Raw genomic sequence first — 12,453 nt, 5'->3', positions numbered from 1 at the left:
TCAAAGGAAGCTCCATGGTTTCCTTCATTTCTAATAATTAGTACATTTCTAGGACTCTCCTAGAAGAGGATCACAGTAGCTCAAACTGAGATACATATGGTCATATAGGATAAGGCTAAATAAAATGAACTCTAAGGTATGAAAACAACAAGTTTAATCTTTGTGATTATTGTTCTTAAGTACTATGTGAAGTTATCTTTTTTCTCTTTTATTTTCCCTTAAGGTTAATCTCATGTGGTTACTGTATCTGACTGGTTTATTTGAAATAAGGAGGAGGGAAAACAAGATGATTGGGAGGGGAGGGGAAGTGGGAAAGGGGACCAAAAACATGAGAAGGGGTATCATGGTTTAAAAAGTTATGTACCCAACCAAGACATGTGAAAGGGTATCAATGTACGTGAATTAATGCACCTTCTATCTGGCAAATATCATGTAACCCTTTTACTAATTACAATAAAAAATGCAAAAAAAAACAAAAAACAAAAAACAAAAAAAACCCAGAAAACAAATAAAATAACTGGTTGTGGCACTGTTGATTCACGCCTATAATCCTAACTACTTAGGAGGGTGAGATCTGAGAATCTCAGTTCAAAATTGGACTGGGAAGACAAATCCCAATGACTTGTCTCCGTTAACCAGCAAAATGTTAGACTAAAGATTTGGTGGCTCAAGTGATAGAGCACCAGCCAAGAATAAAAAAAGCCTATTGAGAGTATGGAGAAAAAAAAAAAGTTATGTACCCATTACCTAATGAATATAAACTAACCCCTCTATACATTATCCTAACAATAAAATATGATAAAAAGCATGGAAGGGAGGAATTATCCCAGGAGAAATGTACTCTTTACCTGACTTCTATAACTACAACCCCTCCATACAACACTTTACAGTTTTGGGAAAAATTTAAAGCAACAAAATATGCATACACATATGGATGTATTTAAGAGCAGATTTCTGAATTCTAGCCCCTAGAAAAAAGAGGAAGATTTGACTACTGTTGAGTTAAGAAAAAGAGAAGGTTGGACTACTGTTAAATTATCAGGTCCCCAACTACCTCTGGCAACAACCAGTTACAGAGTGTTGGGGAAATCTCTACGCCTCTCAATTCTTTGTTGTTGTTGTGCTGGTCTTGGGGTTTCACTGGGGCCTTCAGCACTGTCTACAAGAAGTTTTTGCTCAAGGCTAGTACTTTACCACTGGTATTTTACTGTTTAGTTATAAGAGTTTCACAGGCCTTTCCTGTACAGGCTGGCTTTGAACTGAGATCCTCAGATCTCATCCTCAAGAGTAGCTAGGATTTCAGATCTGAGGCGCTGGTACCCAGTTTCAACTTTTAAAGAAAAAAAAAGTCATTATACCTTTTCAAAAATGTACAGTTGGATTATCCTGAGCTCATGGACTAATTCTTCTAAAATTTTATTAATAAGAAGAGATTACAATTGCAGGTATCGGGTAATGAGAACAATGCTTCTTGCTCAAGGTCAGTCAGCCCTCCATTGTTTTCCCTGTTCCCTCCCTGCTTCTATCCCTTCCCTTAATTCTCACAGTGTTCACTGAATATAATGACTGAATTTGTTCACCCTCACTTCCAAAGTGGCTGTCTTTTGGGGTTTTTGTGGGATTTTTTTTTTGGCTGGTCCTAGGAACTCCCCCTAAGCTTCTTTTGCTCAAGGCTAGTGCTCTACCATTTGAGCCACAGTGCCACTTCTTGCTTCTGAGTAGTTTGTTGGAAAAGTGTCTCCTGCTGAGCTGGCTTCAAACTGCGATCCTCAGATCTCAGCCTCTTAAGTAGCTTGGGTGACAGACATGAGCTACCAGCACCCAGCCCAAGGAAGCTAACTTTTTAATGAGAAATGCATAGGACATTGCTGACCTATCTAAGATGACTAGGGAAAAGAAACTTCTAGTAACATGGGTAATAGTTTGCCATGCTTCTGACAGTTGTCCCAGGAAATGTATCTGGAGGCTGAGATCTGAGGATCAAGGCTTGAAGTTAGTCTTGGCAGAAAAGTCTGTGAGACTCTTACCTCAATCAATCATCGAAAGCCACAAGTGGAGGTGTGGCTCAAGTAGTGGAGCACCCATCTTGAGTAAAACTATATGGCACCTAGGTCCTGGATATTAAGCCCTAGTACCAGCATGCATGCACATGTATGCATATATACATACACATACACACATACACACACACACACGTGGGGCACATCACATCAAGGGTAAAAGGCCTACCTCATGGCCCAGTGCTCACTTCCTGGTTTTGGAGATCCAACCTGCCTGTCTCCTGGTTGGGAGGTTTGGCTGTGATTTGTGATGTAAAATAAGGCTACCTGGAACCCATGGATTGGCCCCACTGCCCTCTCTGACCGCACCTACCTCCCCCTGTCCTGCCTACTTTTATGCTAATAGACAATCCTGCTTCTTAGGGTTAGCCCCTGGTCTTTTGCCATTAAATGAGTCTGCTGTGACATTCTCCCTGGCGCATCTTTGTCTTCCCTCTGGAGAGGGAGGGCTGGGTGAAGGCAGCCAGCCGGCCCTATCCTTTCTCGGTCTCATCTTAGTCGGGGCGTGTTCTCTGTGCCCTTCCTGCTGGTCAGGAGGCAAAGAGTGCTAAAAACCCCCAACACACACACACACACACACACACACACACACACACACACACACACACACACACACACAAATCTAAACTATGGCATTTTCTTCATTGACAGAGTTTACTTATATTAAACAGTCTCTACCGAGTGCAAAAATACTCTCATTTTATTTTATATACCATTAACTGAAAGATGGCTTGGTGAAATAGTTTAAGATCTATAGCTGTTCAGTTACTCAAAGGACGCTGGAGATGGTTTTCTTGTTGAAAAAAAATCCATGCTTATGCTTGACAATGACTCAGACAAGTCCTGGTGTCACAGGTCCCCAAGTACAACGTATCTTAAACAAAGGTAGCTTTTTATTTTGGAAGAAAAAATTCTCCTGAGTCACCCTTCCTCTTCACTGAACGCTTTCACCCACCGTGTGGGTCTCCTCTTTCAATAAAAGGCCTTTCAAAATTCTTTAATAGTACATCCACGTTAAACATACTATTCCTATAATATTGCTATTGTGAACTTTCTAGAATGCTCACAAATTCTCAGAGCCATACTGAATCATTCTGCAGCCTGTAAGTCTGACTTTTGCCCCAAAGCTTCATTAAAATTAACCTTCATTGAAAAGAGATGCACATGAATTTTTGTCTTTTGATAATTGGAATGACATAAATGGTGACTTAGCCATGAATGGTCACCATTGTCTATCTGATGGAAGAATGCAAGACAGCGTCTCCTCTGGCCTAGGATGACTTCTGAAAATGGTTAGAAGTAGATAGAGTTCAATCATTCTGGTTCCATATTACTTTTTATTGTGTGTGCATGCTGGTCATGAGATTGAACTGGGCCTAGGGCCATCCCTGAGCTTCTCTTAGTCAAGGGGAATTGGTTCCACTTGAGATACAGTTCCATTTCTGGAACTTCTCTTTTATTAAAGATAAGCGTCTCATGGACTTTTCCTGCCCAGACTGGCTGTGAACCATAATCCTCAGATCTCAGCCTCCTGAGTAGTTAGAATTACAGAGGTAAGCCACCGGTGACTGGCTGGTTCCATATTATTTTAATCTCCGTGACTGACATTTCTTATAGCAATACCTTTTGTTTTGTCAGTTCAAGCAGTAACTTTTCAGAGTTAAAGCACATGCACATGTATTCACATACACCCATGCGCACGGGCACGGACACACACACACACATACATACACACACAGTACAAAGTACTAGAGCCACATTTTGGTGTCTCATTCTTGCATGTCTAGCTACTCAGAAGGCTGAGATCTGAGGATCAAAGTCCAAAGCCAAGACAGGCAGGAAAGATTATGAGACTCTTATTTCCAGTTAACAGCTAAAAGCCAGAAGTGAAACTATGGCTCGAGTGGTACAGCACTACTAGCCTTATGCAAAAATTAATGAACAACAACAAAGCAAAAGCATGAACTCAACTTCAAGCCTTAGATTTGGCATAATAAAAAAATAAGACAAAACAGAATATACCCAAAGTTTTTCCTAGTTTCAAATCTCAAAACCTTGTATCTAACATACAGTGAAGACATGATTTCTGCCTTGTGCTAAAAACAAACTCTGTGAAACAGCGTCCTGAAATCCTTTCAAATCCTTACCCATCTTAGAGGTCTTGATGGAATTCTCGGCTATTACCTTAAAGCCAATCCCCACTCTCCCCCTTTTTTTTTCATTTAAACAACTCCCACTGCAGCACTTTTCTATTTTTATAAATGGCACTGGTTATATAATAATGTGCATATGGCTGCTGGTATTTCCTAGTTCTACCACAAAATTTTGACATTTCTAAAGAACATTTTTAATTACTTATTATTTCTCCCCGAGTTTCTAGAGCAATTATTTCCTATGTTCTAGGTGTTCCAATAATTACTAGTCCTAATTGTATTGGGACCATGGAAATGGTGCCTTACTGATTAGTAGAAATGAACTTTTGAAAATAACTTGCTAACTATTTATAATGGAGGCCATGGTTCTCAGTGGAGACAAAGAGAAGATTGTTATGAGGAATGATGAATTTGTTTTCCCTCTCATCTGTTACCTGGCTGGGATTTCTACCATCAGGAACACACTCTTGTATGGGTTTTTTCATTTGATTTGTCGAAGGGACAGGACTTGAATTCATGGCCTTCTGCTTGGTAGGTAAGTTTCCACCTTAACCCTTTTTAATTTTTTGGCTTTAGTAATATTTCAGAAAAGTTTCAGATGAGTTTTCCCCCTAGGGCTTGCCTGGATATTACAAGTGAGCCCTACAAAACACAGACAGCTTATTTGTTGAGACTGAGTCTTGATCTTTTGGCCTGGGCTAGTCTCAAACTATGACCCTGTCGCCATCCTCTGTCTAAGTGGCTGGGATTGCAAGAAGTGGGGTCTACAATTCTTTTTAATTTTAAAAGATCTCCTAGTGTTAAAGAATCCCTTAGAAAAAATAGAAATTGTTTACTGGCCGCCTCCATCTAAGCCTGGATTATGTAAAGACTTAAAAGGAGTTTCTAAAATGAGAGCACAGCAAGCACAGATGGCAGTTCTTGAGGTATGTATTAAAAATGCTAATTTTTGAGTCAAACCCTAAGATCTACTAAAATAATCGCTTGTTAGAAACTACCAACATCATTTATTATTCTGTTTACTTCATTTTAGAAGTCCCAGATTTGTGTGATAAGCTCTGTGAATTACATTTTTATACCCTAAAATTTGAGAAACAATTATGCCAGTCCTTCTTCATAATACTTAGGTGACTTTCTGCAAGAGTAAAGGCTCACCATAGTCTATGCTGTGGATGGACAGAAGGCTCATAATAAACAAAAAACCTAGACAGTTTCCACTTTTAGAAAAATAAGGGAATTGCCTTGAGTTTCACTTGTGTTCTCACTGACAGTTCTCACAAGATATTAGTAGTGGAGCTTGAACTCAGGACCTAGCATTCTCCCTCAGCTTTTCTTGCTCGAGGCTCTACCACTTGAACAATGTTTCTACTTCTGGTAATTTGATAGATAATTGGATTGATTTTTCTGCTGGGTCTGGCTTTTGTCCATAATCCTCAGATCTCAGTTTGAAGATAATACCAGTAGAAAAAGTCCATGAGAGTCTCTTTCGTTAATGAGCAAACAGATGGAAGGAGCTTGAGCACAAAAGCTCAGGGGAAGCATCCAGACCCTGAGTTCAAGCCCCAGGACATGGACACATGGACACACGGACACACACATATGGACACACACACGCACGGACACAGACACACATGGACACACAACTCAAAATTGGTTAAATTGGTTAAGATCTTATGGTAAGACATGAAACTTGACACAACTAGAAGATAATTTAAGGATACAGTCTAAGATATTGGCACAGACCGTGACTTAGTGTATAGAACTCTAAAACACAGAAAAACCAAAGTACAAAAAATTCCCAAGAACAGATAATTCTTGACAAATGTGGCTGGGAATATGGCCTAGTGGTAGAATGCTTGCCTAGCATGCAGGAAACCCTGAGTTTGATTCCTCAGTAACTCATAGAAAAAGCTGAAGTGGTACTATGGTTCAAGTGGTGGAGTGCAAGCCTTGAGCAAAAAGAAGCTCAGGAACAGTGTCCAGGCCCTGAGTTCAAGCCCCAGGACTGGCAAAAAAACAAAACCAAAAACAAACCAAAAAACCCAAAGAATGACAAATATGATAACAGCATACTGAAAAAAATGTCTGCACAACCGAGGAAACTATCAGCAGAGTGAAGAGAAAGCCTACAGAATAGGAGAAAATTTTGCTATCTAGTCATCTGATAGAAGTTAACATGAAAAGACACACAAGGAGCTCAAAATTTAACTGAAAATACAAACAACCCAATAAATACACAAAAACTAAGCCAGGTGCTGGTACTACTCTGATTCTAGTTATTCAAGAGGCTGGATCTGAGATCATGGTTCAAAGCCAGCCTGGACAGAAAAGTCCATGAGACTTATCTACAATTAATCACCTAAAGCTCAAAAGTGGAGCTGTGACTCAAGTGGCGGAGTGCTAAGCTTGAATGAAAAAGCTCAGGAACAGTTCTCAGGCCCTGAGTTCAAATCCCAGTGCCAGTACCCTGCTAACCAAGTAACTACAATAACACAGGAGGAAAAAAAAAACAGGAAAATGATCTAAAACATACTTCTCAAAAGAAAAAATATCAATGGACAACAAGTATATGAAGAAAGGTTCAATATCATAAGTTGTCAGGTAAATGCAAACCAAACTAAAATTAGGTATCATTTTACTTCAGTTCAAATGACTGAAATAAAAAAAGAGTAATTACAAATGCTGGTAAGGATGTGGAGACAAAGGAACTCTGACAGTGTTGATGGGACTATCCTTCAGAACAGCCCATCTATTGTGTGTCCTCAACAACTGCTATCTGATACAGCTAGCCCACATCTCAGTCCACATCAGAGATGCCTGCATGCCCATGCTTATCAAAGAACTATTTACAACTCAAATAGTCATCACCCTAAATGCTTGACAAACAGGTTAAATAGATAAACAAAATGTAGTGGGGTCTATCATCCTATTTTTCTACCTGTCAATCTATCAGTCATCTATCCATTTATCTTCCATCTATCTATTCATCCATCATCCACCCATCCATCCACCATTCATCCACCATTCCCTCATCCATCCACTCATCCATGCATTCACCGATCCACATGTATACCTATTTGCCTGTCCATCTTTATCCATTTATCCATCCATTTTCTATCCATTCATCCATTTCACTAATATAACAACATATCAGTCTATCTTCTCTCTATGTATCATCATCAATCCATCCATCCATCTATGTTTGTATACACACACTGAATGGATTATTAGTCAACCTTAAATAATGCAATCTTGTCATTTAAAGTCAAATGGGTGGGACTAGAAGACTGCACGTCAACTGCAATAGGCCAGACATAAAGAGACAAACACATGTTGTCTCTTGTATGTGGAAGCTCCAGAGTGGAAATTTTAAAAAGGGTAAATCTGAAAGTCGAATGCTGATTAAAGCAGTGTGGGCAGGATGCTGGGGCCAATGAGGAGTCCAGAATGGGGGAGGGGCAGATGAATATGACACACATTTGATGTATGGAAATATATTGGATCTTATTAATAAGTATAATCTTACATTATATATATATAATTCATCTGTGCTGATAAACAGTACTGTCAAGTTTTCCATATGTAAAAGGCATAGGTATTCTATTAGATTAGTGGAAAAATAAATCCATCTCTCTGACAAGATCATGGTGTGTGTATGTGACTGATTCAGAAACAAAATCACCCAAAGCACAGCGTTGGTATTACCGTCTATCTGTGTGCTTGGCCATATTTAGATCTGGGAAAAACAAAAGCTTAAACACCTACGTGGGAGTTTCTCTTTCTATAATAACTATATGAGCAAACCATGGCCCAAAAAGTGTGGGAATATGTGCTTGTATTAAAGCCAGATGGATTTCATTGATCATTAGGTTGACCTGTAGATCACCCACGTGAACTTCATTCAGCAGATCACACAATGATTTGAACACAATGGATGGGAAGGAGGATGAAAGAAAAATGTTGCCTTCTCCACTGAGCTGCATGATGTGCACTAGGCAAAAACTTTTTTTTTAATGATTTTTTTTTTGCCAGTCTTGGGGCTTGAACGCAGGGCCTGCGCACTGTCCTTGGGTTTTCTCAGGGTTAGAGCTCTACCACTTGACCTACAGCACCACTGCCAGCTTTTCTGTGTATGTGGTACTGAGGAATTGAACCCGGCCTTTGTGAATGCTAGGCAAGCACTCTACCACTAGGCCAAACTCCTATCCTGCATTTTTTTTTTTTTTGGTCACTGGGCTTGAACTCTGGGCCTATCCCTGGGCTCTTCAGCTCAAGGCTACCACCCTATCACTTGAGCCACAGCCCTACTTCCCATTTTCTAATGGTTAATTGATGATGAGTCACATTCTTTAGAGCCCCGGCTGGCTTTGAAACGTGATCCTCAGATCTCAGCCTTCTAAGTAGCTAGGATTACAGGCATGAGCCACTGCATCCAGGCCACACAAATTGCCTTTTTTACTTATTTTTAAAAACAACAGGTGCCAAATGCACTCTCATGGAGGGCTTGCTGAATCCTAAGACAGGAAGAACTGGATTTTGCTTGGAAGAGCCCCTGTCTAGAAACAGGAAGAGAATACTTCTACACATGTCAAGTTCAGAAGGTAAATGCCAGGCTCCAGGCCGTCTAGCACTCATTTCTAATTGCAGGACCTTTCCAATGTTCTGATTGGATACCGACTTCTCCTCAGGGAACTTTGCCCTTAGACACTGCTATTATGGTGAGCAAGCTTCCAATACATGAACCCACTGGGGAACACAAAACACACATGCCAACACCAGGATCTCTGGAAAATATTTATAGGCAAGAAATGGAGAAGGAAATTATATGCCAAGATTTTGTTTAAAGCCTGTGCCTTTTCTGCAAAGCCTCATGGTCTCTTGGTACCACAGATTCCATAAACATCTCAAGACAAGTAAGCTTGAATGACCCTGAGAAGAAAACTAGAATACACCCTCAGTGTCAATCTGCAAAGACAAGGCCCTTCATTATATGCTTTATTTCCTCTGGACCCATTCATGCCCACACCAAGCTTCCCAGGAAGACTCACACTGCCTTGTGCAGGTATCACTCAGCAGTCCACAAGGCCCCAGGAGCAATGGACAGCCATTATGGTACTCTCCTTTCAAACATGGAGCCCAGTGGTGTGCATATGAAGGAATGCAATCGATCATTAAGAACACAAAGATCCCCGACAGCTCTTCTCCTCTCAATCTCCAGATGGTCTGTTAAAATCCACAAGCTAAAAAGGGAATGAAGCCGGGTGATGGTGGCTCATGCCTGTAATCCTAGCTACTCAGGAGGCTGAGATCTGAGGATTGTAGTTTCAAGCCAGGCTGCACAGGAAAGCCTGTGAGACTCTTATTTCCAATTAACCACCAGAAAACTTCAAGTGGAACTGTGGCTCAAGTGGTAGAGCACTAGCTAGCTTTAAGCTGAAGAGCTCAAGGACCCAGACCCAGAGTTCAAGTCCCATGATCACCCCCCCACCTCACTACCCTCCTTCCCCACACAACCAAGAGAAATGGAAATGACACATCACTGGCAGTGGGTAACCTGGTTTTTTTTTCCAGAAAGGAAGGAGAAGGAAAGAAATTCTCTTCCTCATTTTCACTATCCTATAGAAAACATACTTCATGCACAAGCTGAAAGAGATGCATTAGGTTCACAGTCATGACTTGTAAAATTTGCCCTTGTTAGGGATTTGTTCTATACAGTCTATATGTGTGGACGGATTGGTCAATACACACAGATTTAAGATGTAGGACTGAAATTCCAGCCAGGTCTCCTTGAGGACAGGGCCCTAACTCTACCCCTCATACCACATTAGGTTTCGAGACCCTATAAAATATGTGATTAGATGGTAACTCCATATTGAGGTAAAAACTATATTTAGTAGTATTGACTTAAGGATTCCAAATCTCAGTATGACATAATTCTTGAATTAATATAACTTTCTGGTATCAGGGTTTGAACTCAGGAGTTTGTGTACTCACTCAGCCTGCTTATTAGACTGGTGCTCAACCACTTGAGCACATCTTAATATAAGTAAACAATAAACTCTTAAGAGTTTCTAGTTTTATCTCAAAATATTCAGTTATGTATCACATTGTGGTAGTTACTATCTTCCATAATATATCAACTATTTGTGCTTGATACTTCTAGCAAATTTATGCAGCACCACGATTCAACTAATATAGCTATTTGAAACTCAAAAGTGCAATGAAATCATAACAAGTTTGTTCCATTAGTGAATCAGCAAAATTTAAGAGAAAAGACACTTAAAAAATTTTTAAACATCTATTTTTCTGGTTCTGCATAATTTCTCAGTTAATCCATACATTTATTATCATTCCCCATTTGCTATCTATTGTTTAGTGTTGATTGGTACCAGACGGACAGACAAAAAATAATGAGCAAGTATTAACTATTTCTATCTTTTGCTGGTATATAAGTAAGCACACGAGACTTGCCTGAACAAAAATAAAGGTTACACAAAATAATTAATCACTGCAAAAGCTCACGGCATTATTGAGCAACTAAATAGGAGAGATCTATAGTAACTTTTCCTGAAAACATTTCATCCTAAGTAACAAGAAGACAGTCTAGAAAGATTCCCAATTTTTCTTCTTCACTTCCTGATCACAAACATGTCACACTGATCTTTTATAAACCACAACAACCATGAGAGGTATACACATATGTAAGTTGATTATCAGTGTACCCAGGAGAAGACGCAGTTTGAAATCAGTACTAATAATATAGGGTTCAAGCTCTTGTCATTAATTGCTAATATATGCAAATTAAAGTGAATAAAAGTACTGCAGCCAGTTCAAAATTCTACTTTGGTTTCCACAATTGATTGTTTTTGCTCTTTATCTTACAAGGGTCTGTTTTTTTTCTCATTTGTTTTCCATTTTACTTTTTAAATTATCTTTAAGTAGTTGTACAAATGGTTTCAACTTAACCTGTCAGTTCAAGAGTCCTCTGGATGATCACCCTTCTATTGTCCTCTTTATAATAAATTATCTTTAAGTAGTTGTACAAATGGTTTCAACTTAACCTGTCAGTTCAAGAGTCCTCTGGATGATCACCCTCTATTGACCTCTTTATAATAAAGTCATGGAGTTTTGTGCATTTTAATAATTAACAATTACTTGGTTCATGAGTTCTTCAGTCCTGGGATCAAATCCACTGCCTCACACATATGAAGCAAACTGTGCCACTGAGCTAAACTGCCAGTCTGCCCAAATCACTGAGTTTTGATTCTAACTGTTGTATGCCATTACCAAGGAAAAATCCTTTCTTCTTTGTACAGCAACAAGTATAACACAGTAGAATAACTTATTTTTAAAATGCCCAAAACATCCTTCTGTCATGTATACAGACACATATATACATACTACCCACAAACATACAAGAGTGTGTGTGTATATAACATGTATAATATGCCATATGGATAATACACTTACACATAAGTTATATATGGAATGGAAATAAAATGTATTATATAATATGTATATTATTTTGGAGAGTTCAGATACTTTTGAATCTAATGTTATCAAGTGTAGACATTCATCTTCTGTTAGGTGGAAAAACTAAGCATTTTAAAGACAGGAGATGAAGAAAATCTTACTGGAATTGAGTAGCCCACTAAACCATTCTGCACAAGCATGAGGTGAGTGGAGAACGTCTAAGTTTAGGAACTCTCTGCTCCAGAGTTGTCATAACACACTGATGGCGGCAGGAAAGATGAGCTGGACTTCCTTGGCGATACAACTGATGGCAGAAAACTCTTAATGAAAGATCTTTTTAGATTTTGAAAACAAAAAGTATACACTATTTTTTCATTTAGCCTAATTTCTGAACACTGTTCATTTTCTTCTAAGACAAAACTCTCCTTTAACTTCTACATTCTTCATATCCTTGTACAGATAGCCAAAATTCAGCTTTGTGTAGGGCACACAAATAGTGAATTTAACCCAAAAACTCGGTCTCAAGTGCACTAAAGAAAACCAGTAGCCATCTCAACATCCCATGCAGACATACAGGAATCAAATACTAAGAATTATAACATCCAGAGTAAAAAGACATCTTCCACCAGTGCCAGTGGCTCACGCCTGTAATCCCAGCTTCCCAGGAGGCTGAGATCTGAGGCTCTCAGTCCAAAGCCAGCCCAGGCAGAAAAATTTGCAAGACTCTTATTCCCAATTCACCATGAAAAAGACCACAGTGTAGCTGT

At 39.3% G+C, this 12,453-nt stretch overlaps 1 protein-coding gene across 1 annotated transcript in view; it reads right to left on the bottom strand.

Moving 5' to 3' along the window:
• Nucleotides 1-12,453, bottom strand: part of Pdzrn4 (PDZ domain containing ring finger 4) — a 327,296-nt gene that overhangs the window by 308,127 nt on the left and 6,716 nt on the right. The gene's annotated exons all lie outside the window — the stretch shown is intronic.

Source organism: Megascapheus bottae, chromosome 2 (genome assembly GCF_031878675.1).
Source record: "Megascapheus bottae isolate mThoBot1 chromosome 2, mThoBot2.hap1, whole genome shotgun sequence".
Taxonomy (NCBI): domain Eukaryota; kingdom Metazoa; phylum Chordata; class Mammalia; order Rodentia; family Geomyidae; genus Megascapheus; species Megascapheus bottae.
Note: the sequence above shows the minus strand (reverse complement) of the source record. Positions and strands in the feature narration are given on the sequence as shown.